Below are 6,000 nucleotides of genomic sequence, written 5' to 3'. Positions count from 1 at the left end.
AAAAACGATTTAAAATGAGGAAGTTATGTCCGTCGGAAGATTGGGGGTTGAAGCTGTGAATTCTGCAGTTTTTAACTTAGAAAATTTTTAGCAGAATAACCCCTTGCGCGTGAGCGCACTTGGCGCGTACGCGCCGATCTTCCAGAAACGCCATCCACGCGTGCGCGTGATGTGCGCGGGCGCGCCGATAGTGCTGCACCCAATGCCCAGCCATTTTCCAGAGAGTTGTGCCAGAACTGTGCCAGCTTTGTGCCTGGGGCACGAGAGTATCCACGCGTACGCGTGGTCGACGCGTGCGCGTCGATTTGGCAAATTTTTAATCCACGCGTTAGCGTGCATGACGCTTGCGCGTCGATGAGTTTTTAAGGACATCCACGCGTGCGCGTGGAGTACGCGTACGCGTGGCATTGTTTTCATGCCAAAGTTGATATTTGAGTTTTAAAAGCCAAATCTCATACTTCTAAGCCTCCGATCTCACCACTTATATCCTAAATCATTATGATATGCCTAGCTATTAGAAAAGGGCTAGTGAATGAGGTAACTTGCGAGTGAAGCAAGGGGAAAATGAATAATCAATGAGGATCATTAATGATTATGTGAGATGTGGAGTATGGTGGTGGAAGTGCTTGTTATGCCATTGGCCGAAGGGCCGTAATTGTTTATGAATTGGCTGGTTCTGGATTGAACCGTGAGCCGGAATAGCTGTGTATGCTATGAATATTGGCTGGTTATGGATTTAACCGTGAGCCGGATGGCTGATATGGATGTTGATCCATGGATGAGAATTCATGCATGTTTATGCTGAATTATTGATAATTGTGATTTGCACTTCCACTATCTGAGATGCGAGTTTCCCTGGGTAGTAGCAGTGGCTAGTCCACTTGCTCCGGGTGTGAGACGGAAAAGGATGTTTATGATAAATGGGTTTAATTATGGAGTTTTGAATGAATGTATTTGTGATACCTGGGTAGTAGTAAGGGTTGTGGTTCGTCCCACTTGCTCCAGGTTAATGTTTGAGATTTGATAACAATGAGGATTGATAATATGAATTAAGATTGAATGAATATATGCTTGAGATACCTGGGCAGTAGCAAGGGTTGTGGTTCGTCCCGCTTGCTCCGGGTTAGTGCTTGAGATACCTGGGCAGTAGCAAGGGTTGTGGTTCGTCCCGCTTGCTCCGGGTTAGTGCTTGAGATACCTGGGCAATAGCAAGGGTTGTGGTTCGTCCCGCTTGCTCCGGGTTAATGCTTGAGATACCTGGGAAGTAGCAAGGGTTGTGGTTTGTCCCACTTGCTCCAGGTCAGAGATTGTGATGCCTGGGTAGTAGCCGCAGTAGTGGTTGTTCCACTGGCTCCAGGTTGAGCTGTTAAACACCCGCCTGGGTAGTAGCCGCAGTAGTGGTTGTTCCACTGGCTCTGGGCTGAGCGGGTAGTAGCAAGGGGGTTGTAGCTCAAACCTACTTGCTCCGCGAGGGGTGTTTCTGTCCATGGTTAGCTACCAGGACGTGTCGGGTTGGCTATATAACCGACAGATGATATCATCAGCCATAGGGCAGGCATACATCATTTGCATATGTTTGAATTGTTTGGGTTTGCCTATTTGTTTTGGATTTCTATATCATATATGCTATGTTACCTGATTATATGCTACTTGTTCTACTTGTACCTTATTTGTGTATTACTTGTCTGTATTGCTTGTGTTTGTACGACTGAGAGATCCCTCATGATGGTGTTGGTGGATGTTGGGGGCTGTTCTTGATGAGATGAATTGATAATGCGATTGCATAATGATGATGATTTTGAATGAGATCATTTGAGCCCCTGGGTAGACGCAGTGATGTGATTTCACTAGCTCCAGGCGAGGGTATGATGTATTGATATAAAGTTGCTGAGACAGAACAACTGGTAATGGTTTTGCTTATGATTCTGAGTCTGATTCGTGGAAGAATCAGCGAGTTGGGAAACATGTGTAACATGAACTAGATTTAGTATCCCCTTACGACAGATGCCTATTTATGGATTAGTGAGAATCTAGGCTGGACACTTGGTGAAAAGGAGTTTAGGATGCTTAGTGAGTTTTTATTGCAGTGCATTGTATTTATTTGGCACTTTTACCGTACTGGGAACCCATGGGCCCGGGGTTCTCATTCCGTATATATCTCTTGTTTTCAGATACAGGTCCAGGTGCTCAGAAGTGAGCTGTGGTTCGTCTGAGAGCCGGCAAAGATCTTTATTTTCTCTACATTGTGTTTTGCTTAGAATCTCTCCACCTTTGTTTTGAAGATATTATATTATGTGTTGAATTCTTTTGGAACTTGCCTATAGAGGCTCTTATGTTTCCTTTGGGAGAGATTAGGATGTACTGTTGTCAACTACTTTCATATTGTACCCTAGCCGGCCTAAACTTTGCGGGTCGCGACTAGTGGCTATTTACTTATGTTATATATATCTATCTGTTATCTATCTCTTAATCTCCTTTATGCCTTATCCGTATATCGCTTTCGGCTTCACGTTTTATCTTTTCGTTGTCGAAACGTGAGTGATACGTCTTCGCGATTTTATTTCTACTCTTTTCAGGCTTCTTGATTAATACTCCTTTCAAAATTACCTATATTTATATATTAAAAATCCACCTGAGAGTCGTACCATCGTAATATCATTGACTTATGACTCGAGCATAAGGATTTGGATATTAGGGTGTTACAGACTTCTTCAGTCAAACCAAGCTTTCGGATAGTGGATGCAGGTATCAGGCTGATACTTGCCCCAAGATCACATAGTGCTGTCTTGGTACAAGCATCCCCTAATGTGCATGGTATCATAAAGCTTCCGGGATCTTTAAGCTTCTCTAGTAAGCTTTTCAGAATGACTGCACTGCATTCTTTAGTGAGAAAAACTTTTTCAGTTTCTCTCCAATCCTTCTTATGACTTAAGATCTCTTTCATGAACTTAACATAAGAGGGTATTTGCTTAAGTGCCTCTGCAAATGGGATCTTTATTTTAAGAGTCCTGAGATAGTCTGCAAAGCAGGAAAATTGTTTATCCTGTTTCGTTTGACGGAGTTTCTGAGGATAAGGCATCTTGGCTTTATAATTCCTCAACCTTAGTTGCTGCAGGTTTATTTCCTACAGAGGTGGTTGGAGAAGCCTTCTTAGGAGGGTTACTATCAGCACTTGCAGGTGTCTGATCCCTCATTGGCGTTTGAACGCCAGGATTAGGGGTTGGATGGGTGTTTAACGCCAATTTTTCACCCTTGTCTAGCGTTTGAATGCCAGAACTAGAGATGGACTGGGTTTAACGCCAGTTTTCACCCTTTTCTGGTGTTTGAACGCCAGAAGTGGGCATCCACTGGGTGTTTAATGCCAATTTTCACCCTTTTCTGGCGTTTGAACGCCAAAATTATTTCTTTTTGGGCTCTTACTGTCCTCAGAGGGATTTTGGGCAGTGGTTTGCTCATCCTCTGTCAATTGTTCCTTTATTGGCTTTTTGCTACTTTGAGTTGACGTATTTAATGTCTTCCCACTCCTTAAATGAACAGATTGGCACTCTTCTGTTATCTGTTTGGATAACTGCTGTTTTATCTGATTCAATTATTTTTCCATATTCTGGTTAGCATGTTTGGTTTCTTGTAGCATCTCTTTGAATTCTGCTAGCTGTTTTGTTAGAAAACATAATTGCTGATTGAGTTCAGCAACTTGTTCTTAAGGACCAAATTCAGTGGATACTGCCTTAGCTTCTTCTTTCATGGAGGACTCATTGCTTAAGTACAGATGTTGATTTCTAGCAACTGTATCAATGAGCTCTTGAGCCTCTTCAATTGTCTTTCTCATGTGTATAGATCCACCAGCTGAGTGGTCTAGAGATATCTGGGCTTTTTCTGTAAGCTCGTAATAGAATGTGTCTAACTACACCCATTCTAAAAACCTTTCAGAAGGGCACTTCCTTAGCATCTCTCTGTACCTCTCCCAGACATCATAAAGAGATTCATTATCCTCTTGTTTAAAGCCTTGGATGTCCAGCCTTAGCTATGTCATCCTTTTTGGAGGGAAATATTGATTCAGAAATTTTTCTAACAACTGTTTTCATGTTCTTATGCTGGCTTTGGGTTGGTTATTTAACCACCTCTTAGCTTGGTCTTTTACAGCAAATGGAAACAGCAATAATCTGTAGACATCCTGATCCACTTCCTTATCACGTACTGTGTCAGCAATTTGTAAGAACTGTGCCAAAAACTCAGTAGGTTCTTCCTGTGGAAGACTGGAATACTAGCAATTTTGCTGCACCATGATAATGAGTTAAGGATTTAGCTCAAAAGTGTTAGCTCTTATGGGGGGTATACAGATACTACTCCCATATGAAGCAGTAATGGGGTTAGCATATGACCCCAGAGTTTTTCTGGACTGTTCATTTCCACTTAAGTAAATGATGGAGAAAGGGAGATGATGTGGATTGGATATATAAATATTATATTTATTATTTAAATTCTTTTTAGAAAACCGAAAATAAAAGAAGATAAAATAAAATAAAATAAAATAAAATAAATGAAAGATTTTGGGTGAGGATTTTCAAAAAATGAAGAGAGAGAAAGTGGTTAGGAAGTTTTGAAAAAGATATTATCTTAAAATGTTAAAGATTGAAGCTTTCTCAACAAGAAAACACCAAACTTAAAATTTTTCAATCAATTTAGTGAACAAGACAAGAGATTCGAAAATTATATGTAAGAAAAAGAAAAAGATTTTGAAAAATTTTATGAAGGATTTTCGAAAAAAAAAATTAGAAAGAGAAAATTGAAAAAGAGTTTGTTTTGAAAAAGGTTTAAGAAGATAATTTTAAAAATTGAAATTTTGACTTGACTAACAAAAGACTACCAAATTTTAAAAGTTTTGACTAAATCAACTCAAGGAATTCAAAAAGTATGAGTGAATAAAGGAAAAGATATTTTTTGAATTTAATGAGGAAAGAGAAAAATAATAAAAACACACAAGACTTCAAATTTTTAGATCTAATGCTCCTTATTTTCGAAAATTTGAAGGGAAAACACCAAGGAACACCAAACTGAAAAATTTTAAGATCAAAATAAAAAAAAGACTCAAGAACACTTTGAAGACTCACAAGAACAACAAGAACATAAAAAGAACACCAAGAACACTTTTTGAAAAATTTTTAAGGTAATAACAACACAAGAAACACCAAACTTAAAATTTTTTATACTCTAGACACTAATAATTTGAAAATACACAGGAAAAAAAGGAAAGACACCAAACAAGAAAATTCAAAGATCAAACAAGGAAAATAAACAAGAACAACTCGAAAAAAATTGAAAGAAAATAACCACATGCAATTGACACCAAACTTAAAACATGAAACTAAACTAAAAAAAATTAAAAATTAATAAAGAAAAATGATATTTTTGAAATTTTTTTTTTGAAAAGAAAATAAAAGACTCTAAACCAAAAGACAAATTTTTCCTAATCTAATTAACAAAATGAACCGTCAGTTGTCCAAACTCGAACAATCTTCGGCAACGGCGCCAAAAACTTGATACACGAAATCGTGATACACACTTTTCACAACTCCGTGCAGCTGACCAGCAAGTGCACTGGGTCGTCCAAGTAATACCTTACGTGAGTAAGGGTCGATCCCATGGAGATTGTCGGTTTGAAGCAAGCTATAGCTATCTTGTAACTCTTAGTCAGGATAACAATAAAAATTCTCAGTTTTAATTGGAATAAGTAAAAGAACATGGATTAAATGATACTTGTTATGAAGTAATGGAGAACAGGTTGAGGTTTTGGAGATACTCTATCTTCTGAACTTCTGCTTTCCTACTGTCTTCTTCTTCACGCACGCAAGGCTCCTTCCATGGCAAGCTGTATGTTGGTGGATCACCGTTGTCAATGGCTACCAGCCGTCCTCTCAGTGAAAAAGGTCCATGTACATGGCTAATCATCTGTCGGTTCTCACTAATGTTGGAATAGGATCCATTGATTCTTTTGCACAC

Source organism: Arachis stenosperma, chromosome 3 (genome assembly GCF_014773155.1).
Source record: "Arachis stenosperma cultivar V10309 chromosome 3, arast.V10309.gnm1.PFL2, whole genome shotgun sequence".
In the NCBI taxonomy this organism is placed as follows: domain Eukaryota; kingdom Viridiplantae; phylum Streptophyta; class Magnoliopsida; order Fabales; family Fabaceae; genus Arachis; species Arachis stenosperma.
The sequence above is the reverse complement of the archived record's forward strand: the minus strand, read 5'-3'. Positions refer to the sequence as shown.